The sequence below is a fragment of the Procambarus clarkii genome, chromosome 23, assembly GCF_040958095.1.
Source record: "Procambarus clarkii isolate CNS0578487 chromosome 23, FALCON_Pclarkii_2.0, whole genome shotgun sequence".
In the NCBI taxonomy this organism is placed as follows: domain Eukaryota; kingdom Metazoa; phylum Arthropoda; class Malacostraca; order Decapoda; family Cambaridae; genus Procambarus; species Procambarus clarkii.
Genome location: NC_091172.1, coordinates 12,675,186 through 12,687,309, shown reverse-complemented (window position 1 = coordinate 12,687,309; position 12,124 = coordinate 12,675,186). Strand labels below are relative to the sequence as shown.

At 42.8% G+C, this 12,124-nt stretch overlaps 1 protein-coding gene across 1 annotated transcript in view; it reads left to right on the top strand.

Annotated features, from left to right (window-relative positions):
* The first annotated feature begins 1,246 nt into the window (after positions 1–1,246).
* Positions 1,247–12,124, top strand: part of LOC123764092 (irregular chiasm C-roughest protein) — a 268,455-nt gene continuing 257,577 nt past the window's right edge. The window contains exon 1 of the mRNA XM_069329891.1: positions 1,247–1,366. The gene's annotated coding sequence lies outside the window, so the exon portion shown is untranslated. The remainder of the gene's footprint in view (positions 1,367–12,124) is intronic.

Genomic DNA, 12,124 nt, shown 5'->3' with positions numbered 1-12,124 from the left:
GAGAAGCTGGTGATCCAGGGGTTAGTTGGGTGTCCCAGAGAGAGCTGGTGGTCCAAGGGGGGGAGGTAGCTGGTGGTCCAGGAGGGAGTTGGTGGCCCAGGAAGGAGCTGGTGGCCCAGGGAATGGTGGAGCTGTTGACCCAGGAGGAGTTGGTGACCCAACCTCACGCACTTTACAGACAAATATCAGCGCGGCTGCTGTCAGAGAAGTGTGTTCAGTGTGGCTGCGGCCGCTGTGGGGTGTGGAGGTGCGTGTGGAGCTCTCGCTGTCTGAGAGTTCGCTGTTGGGTGGATGGACGGGGAGTGTAGGTTTAGCTCTGCCTTACTTACTGTGGCCACCCTCCCTCCTATTCTCAGTGGGCCACAGAGAACGGGGAGGGTGGTGGCCACAGTGCTTACATATAAGAAGTAAAACAAAAAATCAGAGAGACGAAAGGACCACACGTGGGATATGGGGACTGAACCATGTTTGAGAGGCGAGGTGATGGAAATAGTGCGAGTGATATAATTACCAGCTGGGGCACACGGGTGTACATTAACGAGGGCAACTAAAGACCGTACTGGAAAACACCGAATTGGGAGAGCAGTGAGTCACGTGACTTTACCAAGCACCACTTGCAGTTTCCCAGCTGGCTCTCCCACCTGGCTCTCCCACCTGGCTCTCCCAGCTGGAGTCCTGTGTGCAAACTTGTGTTATTTACTCGTCACGCTCAACGATGTACTTGATAACTTAAGAAAGCAAATTTATTATAACAAATAATTCCACCTTAGTTTTACGGTTTGAGATTACTAAATGTAGCAGGTTATGAGTTGGTGACACGCTAGAGACACGCTTAATGGTAACCTAATAAATACGTCCACAACCATACACATGTTCACTGCATACAGATATATATGCCCAAAATCAACAAGTATTCAGAGTATGCATATACAAGCCCACAAATATATATATTTTCATGCATTATACACATACACGCACACATTATACTCATACACGCACACATTATACTCATACACGCACACATTATACGCATACAGTAGACACATACACCCACAGAGTATACACATACACGCACACAGAATATACATTCATGTCCACAGACATCTACATATAGACTGGCACTATACGCAGTCTCTGGCGCGCAAGACACCCGTATCCAACTGAAATTAACCTTCAGTTACTTTTGATGTGAACAAAACATTTTGTCCATTAATGCGAATATTTTATAAAGCGCGAGTCCTCCTCCTCCTCTAGCGGCGACTGTTACGAAGACCCCCCACGAGTCTTCAGCTGCTGCTCATGGCTGGGTCCCGACGCTGTCACGGGACGTCTCTGTAACTCCGTCATCATCCTCTCTACTACCAAGGTCAGTGTTCCCTCCGTCATCTCTAGGGGGTCAGATTCTTGGTGTATCTCGCGCTGTTTTAAGGATCACGGTATATATTTAGCTTTATATTTTAGGTCTGCTTGAGTTTCTCATTGTTAACGATATATTTCGTTCTGATTTGCAAGGATCATCCTCTTTAAGTAGCATGTTTTAGTAAGAGAGTTATAGAGGAAATGAAGGACAAGTTTGATCTCAGTTGAGTGACTGTCAAACCTGCTTCGTCATCCATTCATCTAGAATCGTAAACGCTATTCTGTGAGATTCTGATGTGGATACAGTGAGGAGAATGTGCACTGCAGCGCGAGCTATGATCCCCTCATGCTCCCTCGGCCTCCTCCTCAAGCTCTACATCAAAGACATTCAGCAAAAATATTAACGAACCTTTGTGCTCCCTTCAGACCCCAGATATGTCGGGGTGAGACGTTTCTAGATGGTTGGTATGCAGGTTACGCCCACCAGGCGACCTGTGAGCTGAGGGACGCGTAAGGTGCAGGTTACGCCCACCAGGCGGCCTGTGAGCTGAGGGACGCGTAAGGTGCAGGTTACGCCCACCAGGCGGCCTGTGAGCTGAGGGACGCGTAAGGAGCAGGTTACGCCCACCAGGCGGCTTGTGAGCTGAGGGACGCGTAAGGTGCAGGTTACGCCCACCAGGCGGCTTGTGAGCTGAGGGACGCGTAAGGTGCAGGTTACGCCCACCAGGCGGCCTGTGAGCTGAGGGATGTTACCTATCGTACGTTACGGCTCGTGACCCTACAACAGCCAACTTTAAAACAGGTCTAGGGTTACTAAAACTGCTGTTCACAAGAGCGGGTCACCAGTATAACCCCTTAATAAGTAATGAGCACTTAGTTAAAACTTTCCTTTAGGACTAAAAGAATACAGATAAAACTTATATATAAATATATTACATAAATCTCAATAGCAAACAGATGATTAATTTATCACAAATATATCAACTTAAAATATTACTGTCTCTCCCGGAAATTAATATAATATTATTATATGTATGGTTATGACAGAACAATAATGTAAAACTTAACTCCACAAGATGTTAACTCTCTGGTTCTGGATCAGCTACTGACTTACATATACGCGGGAGTCAAAATCATTGCCTTGCCCCTCGAAGAATTTGCCAAAGTTACAATATTTATTAATTCTACAATGGAGCAATACATTGTGACAAGAGTAATCTTAAACTAACGTAGTGAATGGTCAATACATATTGGTATACAAAAATAAGGTAATATTTGCTTTACATAGTAATTAAAATACACATACAAAAGGGGGAATGATGGCATGCTCACCCAGCAACGAACTATCCCACGACAATTTGCCAGATACAGTTCACACAATTATTATTAACCTATGTTACCCACATATGATCACATATAAATCATTAGTTCCCGTGGGAAACTGAGTACACAAAGAAATAAAACAATCATTCCCACGATACGTTGGGCCTAACGCCAACTATGTAACATGAAATTATTTTACATAGAACATATAAGTATATCAATATACATACTTGTAATTTACACACAATTATAAAGGTACATATTAATTTATTTAATTACGTATCTTATAGAGGTACGTAACAAGGGACGCGTAAGGTACAGGTTACGCCCACCAGGCGGCCTGTGAGCTGAGGGAGGCGTAAGGTGCAGGTTACGCCCACCAGGCGGCCTGTCAGCTGAGGGAGGCGTAAGGTGCAGGTTACGCCCACCAGGCGGCCTGTGAGCTGAGGGAGGCGTAAGGTGCAGGTTACGCCCACCAGGCGGCCTGTCAGCTGAGGGACGCGTAAGGTGCAGGTTACGCCCACCAGGCGGCCTGTCAGCTGAGGGAGGCGTAGGGTGCAGGTTACGCCCACCAGGAGACCTGTGAGCTAAACGGAGTATCAAAGAGCCCTCAGCTGTTTATGCGACCAATAATTATCAACATAACAATTACTATTTAGGCGCGTGTTAACAAGAGATGTTTTTCTATATATTGTCATTGATTATAAGCGAGATTTTCATTAGATGCAAAGGTTAATTATACGTGAGAAGCTTATTATAATTGAGAAGTTTATTTATAATTGAGAATTTTATTTTATTAGTATTATTTTATTTATTATTTATTATTATTATTTATTATTATCTCTCTCTCTCTCTCTCTCTCTCTCTCTCTCTCTCTCTCTCTCTCTCTCTCTCTCTCTCTCTCTCTCTCTCTCTCTCTCTCTCTCTCTCTCTCTCTCTCTCTCTCTCTCCCTCTCTCCCTCTCTCCCTCTCTCTCCCTCTCTCCCTCTCTCTCCCTCTCTCCCTCTCTCCCTCTCTCCCTCTCTCCCTCTCTCTCTCTCTCTCTCTCTCTCTCTCTCTCTCTCTCTCTCTCTCTCTCTCTCTCTCTCTCTCTCTCTCTCTCTCTCTCTCTCTCTCTCTCTCTCCCTCTCTCCCTCTCTCCCTCTCTCCCTCGCTCTCCCTCGCTCTCCCTCGCTCTCCCTCTCTCTCTCTCTCTCTCTCTCTCTCTCTCTCTCTCTCTCTCTCTCTCTCTCTCTCTCTCTCTCTCTCTCTCTCTCTCTCTCTCTCTCTCTCTCTCTCTCTCTCTTTCTTATTTTTTAACCCATGACGTGTTTAATAGGACTCGCTGATGTTCCTAATGAAACTGCAAGGTACGAGCTGTTATTTTACCTTACCTGATGTAATCTTTGCATCAGATTACATCAGCTAATCAGCATAGCTAGAATCATGTTAGGTACAAGATGAGGCAGGAGAAAACAATGTGCCAGAGCCTTGATGTGATCGTTTGACCTGATTTTTCTCGTATCTACGTGTTTAACGAACTTATTCCAGTTGTGTTTGCCTTGGAATGAATGATTGCCGCCGGAAGGATGTTCTTGAGAATGACATCCTACTGCATATGTTGATGGCTGAGCGTCTTGTGTTGTGGTGTCCGCCTTCTGGTAATTATATCAGGTGGGAAGCCTTTAGAAGACTGGTCTTAAACAATGACGAAACCAGAGATCAGGAAATGAAGAAACGACGACGTTTCGGTCCGTCTCGGACCATTATCAAGTCGTGAAATAGAAGGACTCGAAGAGACAAATACAATAATTTTTCTATTCCACTCTTTTTTTCTATTAAACGACATGATAATGATCCAGGACGGACCGAAACGTCGTCGTTTCTCCATTTTCCGATGTGAGGTTTGGTAATCATATCTTCAGCCACGTTACTGTGACTCGTGGACTACATTTGGTGTTATACATAACAGTTAGGCCGCCGACATCTCTCAGCATTGAAGGATCTGATGTATCCAGCTGACCTGTCCAATGAAAATGGGTCAAGACCAGAGTTCTCCCACGATTGTGTATCGTGTCCTGAGGGTAAGTTATGGGGGCAAGCTGTCCAGGAGAGTGGTTCATACTCAAGATGGAAGCGAATTTGTTCTTCATGTAAGGCTTGGCAACCGCTGCGTTCGAGAAGGTACGAGATGCGCCTTAGGGCAGTAAGCTCATCTCTGCCTTGCTTTGCTAGGTTAAGCGCATTTTTGTGGTCACTGAAAAGTTAAACTTCGTCCCCGAAATTTCAGCATTATCATTGAGAGCTGGGTTTTTACATTATTTTTATGTCCTTAGTTGTAAAATCATGCTCTCTTTCTCTCTCTCTCTCTCGTTTCTCTTTTTCTACATTTTTCTGTCGTCTCCTGTTTTTTCTGTCTTCTGTCTCCTGTTTGTCTTCTCTCTCCTGTCTATCTTTTCTCGCCAAACACTTTCTCTTAAGTGGAATAGTTTGGGCTTAAAGTCTAAAGTTTTTAAAATAAATGTTGTAACCTCATTTTTAATCCGTAGCAGAGAGAGAGAGAGAGAGAGAGAGAGAGAGGGAGAGAGAGAGAGGGAGAGAGAGAGAGAGAGAGAGAGAGAGAGAGAGAGAGAGAGAGAGAGAGAGAGAGAGAGAGGGAGAGAGAGGGAGAGAGAGAGAGGGAGAGAGAGAGAGAGAGAGAGAGAGAGAGAGAGAGAGAGAGAGAGAGAGAGAGAGAGGGAGAGAGAGAGAGAGAGAGAGAGAGAGAGAGAGAGAGAGAGAGAGAGAGAGAGAGAGAGAGGGAGAGGGAGAGAGAGAGAGAAAGAGGGAGAGGTAGACAGAGAGGGATTGAGAGAGAGAAGGGGGTGGGGGAGGTAACCTACTGCAAACCATTTTGCTACGAAGCTGCAGGTCCATGACTGAGAACCACAACCTCAGCCGTGTCTACTACAACCTTGACCCTTGGCCCATTATTCAGTAAGTAAAGCACCATCTTCAAGAACCGTCTCAAAAGAGTATAGTCTTTAATTAAACAGAATCTGAAAGCTCTTGGCTCCTGTGTATGCAAAGTAGTGTGCTTGGCTCTTGTAGGATGTATTCTTCAGTCATCTAGTGCTCATCCCTTCACGGCTTGGCGCTATCTTTTGATAATTACTTAGTCCTCATCCCTCAAGCTGTATCCTATGTTCATTATTGGACTCTTACGTATACAAGAGAGGAAATATAGACTGCTTCGAAGCGCATTAATCGCAGTTGCAACAATTTCTTCCTGGGGGCAGATGATGACAGGAAAAATCTTGCCTACTCCAAAAATGACAGTAGTGAAGAATGCGCTAAAAAAATTAAAAGAGTATCGCCGACCCTCGGAGCACATCACGGACCAAAAATTAAAAGAAATACAGAATAAATTATGCAATCTGGTACAGATGACATTAGGACAAGTAGGAAGGACTGGTTCAGATCCCGCTAGAAAGAATGGTTTTTGGAGCTTCAGATCTCGTTATAACAAGTGGAAGGGTTTGGTTCAGATCCCAGTACGGCGAGAGGGGGGGGGGGGGGGTGGATGCTTTAAATCTACTTCATAAAGTTTATTACATATGTGTAATTTCTTTGCCTGAATTGTGTTTGTGAGGGCGCTTGATGGACTGCTTGTGCGAATAATTTGGTTTGGGTTGTAATGTGGCGCAACAATGTAATAATCCCGGGTGGATATTAGGGATCTGAGCGTCGTCCACATCCTGGGAAGTTAAGATTCACGCGATGTAGAGCTGTGTGTGTGTGTGTGTGTGTGTGGAGGGGAGGGAGAGAGAGACACACAGACAGACAGACAGACAGGCACAGACAGACACACAGACAGACAGACAGGCACAGACAGACACACAGACAGACAGACACAGACAGACAGACTGAGAGAGAGAGAACTCAGGTGATTCAGCTTTAGTCTGTAACTAAGACGATTGTAAATTATCACTGAACAGAATTCCTTCTTAGTGTAAACAAATAAGCTCATCAAGTAAATAATTTTCTCGGGTGAGGCTTCAGATGAGCGCATGTAGGATAACAGCCTAGCTTGAAGTTTCATTAGGAACATCAATAACATTCCTAATGAACCTTCGTCTTTTGTTTAAAGAGAAAAAAAGTGTTAGCGAGAAGAAAACGAGGAAGAGGAGAGAGAGAGAGAAGGGTAAAGAAGGGGGGGTGGAGGAGGGAGGGATGAGAAGGATGAGTATGCATTACTATTAAGAATCATTCATCTTTTCAATAGGTATAATTCATCATTCTCGGCCAGTTTACGAAATAAGAACTGTTTAGTGGTTCTTCTCGCACCTTGTCTCAGTAAGTTGCCATACCATTTACGGTGTTCTAGAAGCTTCTTCCACCGCTGGTAAAAGGCTCAGTGACCATGGGTAGAAAATGTTATATATATTTTTTAACACCTCCGAGCCTTTGCCATAATATATTCTAAAAAATTATTTGTCACCCGTCAAATATTAAATATAAATATATATTATTTCTTCCTTCTGCACTTTTAAGAAAGATATATGATAATGTATTTTTTTAAGCTGACGGTTAACACTGTGCGCTCCAACGTATAACATTTCAGGATTATCCATTAATGTCCTCAATGAATTTCTGAATATATCATAAGTATTTTAAAACACTTGGGAAATAAAATTGTCGGAACAAAACTGCGGACATTATAAACTGTAAAGTTTTTTTGAGTGGGAAGATCACATGAGCGGTCGAGGACACACTATGTCTTGCAGGAATTACAGCAGCAAGTAAGGCGAGGGCAGACCTACCATTAACTCCCTGGTAGCCTCTTAAATCATCCAGCGCTCTGTGTTCCCGCCCAACGTGAGTAAGACACAGTGGGTGTTAAGATCGACGGTGTCTTGACAACTGAGGCAGATGACAGTCTTGAAGACCGTGCAGGGACCGCCGGCACCAAAAACCTCAGTTATCCTAGTTCACTTATCATAGTGTCTTGCAAGAATACTGGGAGTGTCTTCCAAACCAGTGTTTATCCAGGGATTCTCTAAGTCTAAACATTACCAATCCATTGTTTCAAGTTCCATTTTGCGTTGATATATTTAATACCTTGTTAATATTAACCTATGGAGGCGGTTCTTGGAAGACTGGAGATGATAGGTAAGAGAACAATACGAGGTGGTACTCTACTCCACAAGATGGCTGTGATGTGGAAGATTTAGCGAGGCAGCGTTAAATTTCTGGATTAGCGAGAGACAGCAGCTGTAAGAAAAGGCCTCAGCGATAGTATTGTTACGGGATCACTGTAGCCCGTGCTATATGGACATTTCTTTCTGAGTAGCCAAATGTAAAACAACAGCAGCAGCAGATAATATTGTGCGCCCCACGCTTGAGGAGGAGGTATCCAACCTGCAGTTTTCTAAGACCAGAAGCCAAGAAAGTGGGGATAGAAGATAGAAAGAAAATCAGCTTTGCGAGGAGAGGCTAGAGTCTTAAGCTTAGAGGTGTGATCAGGTGAATGGATGCAGATTAGCGGTTTTCTTTTATTTATATCCTGGATTTTGGTAGAAGTTTAGTTACACAGGGCACATTGTTGGCAACAATGAAGATAAACACAAAAGTTTAGAATAATCTTTACAGAGAGTAAGGTTTTTTTCCTACGAGGATAATATCAAACCTACCAGACACACATCTCGGGGATTGCATGCAGGGCTTCAAAAGGTTGGACATCCTCTTTAAGTTAAAATATATTGCAGGTCTCCGTTATTTCAGCCCTCCACGTCTTGTTCGTCTTGGTAACTTGGGTCACCCCCATATATTTTCTTGGCAGTGATGTAACCTATAGCCGCCATGTGATGTACAGTGATGTAACCTATAGCCGCCATGGCTTAACGCTTTTCCTTGATAAGTGCTTACTATGCATTTTAGTTTCCACACCCGTCCCCCGAAGACCACAGCTTGCACGTTCGATTATGGGAGTTCCCCCTGGCTCAGCCATCACGGGCCGCTATCACCGCTGTGAGGGGGCGTCGCCTGGTAATGGCCAGGAAGGGCGGGAGGAGCGTCGAGGGTCGGCCCGTCTGGCCTCTACAGCACGCTCGTTACACCAGCAGTGTGTGTGTCAATACAACGAGGGCTCTGTGTTGATGACACTCTAAGTGGGTGTTTGTATTGGCTCTATGATGGTTCACTGTCCTACGTCAGTCTCTCGACTACCGTAGATCTGTACCAGGAGTACTGGTCTACTACCGTGACTTAGTGCGGGAGAGGGTAGGGGTGGAGAGTACCACCCCTACTCTCCAAAGTGGAGAGTAGGGGTGGTACTAAGGGGGAGAGTACCACCCCCTAGTACCAAAGTGGAGAGTATTAAGTTATTTTTGAGTGTGAAAATCCTAAAATTTTGTGGTTATAATCATACTTCTGAACTAATCTGGATTTGTATAACGTTTTCGCCACAATTTCTCTTTCGTGTCATTTCTAGAGAGAGATGAATACTGTGACCTTGAGATACACAACTATCACATCGACCATTAACCAAACCATAGTTAGTGACATTGACCTGGGGGAGTGGGGGAGGGGGGAGCGTGTACCCTTAAGGCCGCATGCGGCTTTTTATAGTACTCAGTGCGGCCGTTGAAAACAATTTAAGATTTATGTAAAATATTAGTAAAACCAAACCTGTATAATGAAGAGCATTATAATGCAACCCAATACAGAACTTGCAATGCTTTAATAGTCAACCTTAAAATCGAAATCGAAAGCCTTTTCCCCTCAAATTATTTTGCAAACTAGATTCAAATTAATTTGCTCGAATTTTTATATTTTAATACAATCACAATTCGTTAAACCACAAAATTAGAGGCATTAGAAACATATTTGGATTTTTTTCGCTAAACAACGAACAATGAATGTTCTTTACACCACTTTATAATTACACATCTTTATAAAATTGGTGTTTATTTCTTCATTACAGAATAATTCCTTCCATATTAATATTTCGATAATATTTTAACATTCATACAAGACACACAATACACAACGAAAATTACTCGAATTACGCTAAAATACAACTTATCCTAAAATTATGTAAAATTACTCTTCCACTCAGAAAATATTGAACTTTCTCTTCTCTCTTTGCTATGCTGCAGTGTTTAAATGCGTGTATCTAAATGCATAAATATGTTCTATTGTAGCTTTAACTACAAGTCACTGTAACATAAAACTGTAATTTACGGAATATTACTTCCCTACTCTACACAATACGGCTTTATGGAAACTTCGCTAAGTAACATAGGCTTCGTATGACAAAAGGTCCCTCCCACCCCCTCCCATCCCCTGGCCTACAGATCAAGCTGTTGGGTCATGTTTCCTCTTAAACCCCATAGAAATTGAATGTAAACTTTGGATATGAACCTATGGAAAGTGCACAGATAATCCCAGGAAATAGAAATCTTCCTTATGACGAGAGATTATTAGAATATAAGTAACATTTTCTAGAGAAATGTTGAGACGTGATATGATTGAAGAATAAGAGTGGATAAAGTGATATATAACAACGGGTATACTGTAAGGCTGCTATATATATCAAAACAAAACATAACACAAGACGACGAAAATATAACACAAGACGATACAAATAGGATACGTTTAGACTAATAGAAGACCTTGATAAATAATGGTTTGGAAATAGATGGTGATTTATGGTACACATTGCCAGATAACTTAATTGACTTGGGGTTGTAAAATTATAAGCCTACGGTAGACAAATATATGTTTTGGGTTTTTGTTTATAAAGATTTACAAGCCGGAACAGGTTATTTGTTTACGGAAAGCTATTGAGTTATATATGTGGTTAGACGCGGACTTGAGAAGTGCTCGTCTAATCTCAACGTAAATGTTTACTGTACCACACTGCATTGTATCCCCTGGGAACTTGTTCCATATGTTTACTGTACCACACTGCATTGTATCCCCTGGGAACTTGTTCCATATGTTTACTGTTCCACACTGCATTGTATCCCCTGGGAACTTGTTCCATATGTTTACTGTACCACACTGCATTGTATCCCCTGGGAACTTGTTCCATATGTTTACTGTACCACACTGCATTGTATCCCCTGGGAACTTGTTCCATATGTTTACTGTACCACACTGCATTGTATCCCCTGGGAACTTGTTCCATATGTTTACTGTACTACACTGCATTGTATCCCCTGGGAACTTGTTCCATATGTTTACTGTTCCACACTGCATTGTATCCCCTGGGAACTTGTTCCATATGTTTACTGTACTACACTGCATTGTATCCCCTGGGAACTTGTTCCATATGTTTACTGTTCCACACTGCATTGTATCCCCTGGGAACTTGTTCCATATGTTTACTGTACCACACTGCATTGTATCCCCTGGGAACTTGTTCCATATGTTTACTGTACCACACTTATGGTTCCTAGTAAATTATTCTGTTTACTGCACCACACTAAAGAAGTGTTTAGCCTCTTTAGAATAAAATCGTTTTCCAGTAGTTTTAAGGCCCGTTACGTTTATCTGTGAAAAATTAATTTATCAGAATTAACATTGTCATGTACTTAGATAATTTGAAACGCTTGCATTAGATCTCGTCTTCGTCTCATGAGATTGTATACATTTAATTCTTGGTATAATCTTCGTTGCTCGGCGCTGAACTCTTTCTTGTTTGTCGTTAACGTATCAAATATGGCGGCCAGAACTTTATGCAGTACTCAAGGACAGGACGCGCCTTTGACTTGTAGAGATCTAGCACAAAGTTTTCCGATCGAAATTTGAAAGATCTGCTAGTAAAAATCTAAATTTGATTTGCTTTAACTGAAGGTATATTGTACTACTGTATATGATACAAATTTCTTTACCTATGAACTTTAGGCTCATATTCGTAGTACTTTTTACAACACGGAGGCTAACACGGAGGTCAGCAGGTTCGCAAGACCTGCTCTGCCAAATCACAGTGGTTTAGTATTCCATTCACAATGAATTCATCGATATTGTAAAGAGGAGCCTTACCACAGCTGGGTGTCTAGCAGAATGCCGCGTTTCCTACTGTCACAACCCTCTGCCAATCTAGGTGGTCGCCCAGATGGGATCACAATGCCCTCGTGGAAGAACGGTAGGCAGTTGGTGTGGGACTACACGTGGGTATCAACCTTGACCAACACCTACATTGATTTTAGTGTTGTACATCCGGGTGGTGCCGCCACCCACAGAATCAGCCATGTCCCGTAAGTACAGAGAACTCTATCATCAGTACAAATTTATTCCCATTTTTTTAGACCCTTGATGCTTAGGGTAAAAATGGTAAGAGATTCCCGGGCGATATAGGTTGTAGGCTCGCCAAAACAACAAATGACCCAAGAGTGTCCAGGTATCTTTTTCCGGCGCCAAAGTGTCACAATACAGAGTAAAAATGCACAGTGTATTCTAGGTTACTGCTCGGCAT